This window comes from Octopus bimaculoides, chromosome 8 (assembly GCF_001194135.2).
Source record: "Octopus bimaculoides isolate UCB-OBI-ISO-001 chromosome 8, ASM119413v2, whole genome shotgun sequence".
In the NCBI taxonomy this organism is placed as follows: domain Eukaryota; kingdom Metazoa; phylum Mollusca; class Cephalopoda; order Octopoda; family Octopodidae; genus Octopus; species Octopus bimaculoides.
Window position 1 is genome coordinate 48,004,327 of NC_068988.1, and position 667 is coordinate 48,004,993.

Consider the following 667-nt stretch of genomic DNA (forward strand, 5'->3'; position numbering starts at 1 on the left):
CATATAAATACGCATACATGTCTATATCAATATACATATTTCCAAATAAAAATTCACACAACCATGCACATTCACACATGCATCTTTACACAAGTACTCACACACACACACACACACACACACACACACACACACACACACACACACACACACACACACGCATGCATACATACACATTTATGCAAACATAAGTACACATTTATTAACTGAGTGGGTGATGCTGAAATTAAAATGTTATTACTATTGAGATTGGAAAAGTTTTTTCCTTCTATTTTATTTTTTGTTCTTTCTTTTTCTTAATATCTCTCTCATATCATATCATATCATATCATATCATATCATTCCATTTGATATTATTTATATATATTTCCCCATGAAATTGATAGACTATCTCTTTAACACAACACGTTTCGCATTTCAGGGTCAGACTTTTTTTTATTAATACTATCATCATTATTTATTATTAGTTTTATATATTTTCATATACATAAATATATATCTATATATCTATATATATTACACACACACACACATATACATATATGTATTTATATATATGCACATATATATATGAGTATATATGTGTTTGTCTTCATATATATACATGCATACATACATATATATATTTTCATATTTTCATATATATATATATATATATATATATATA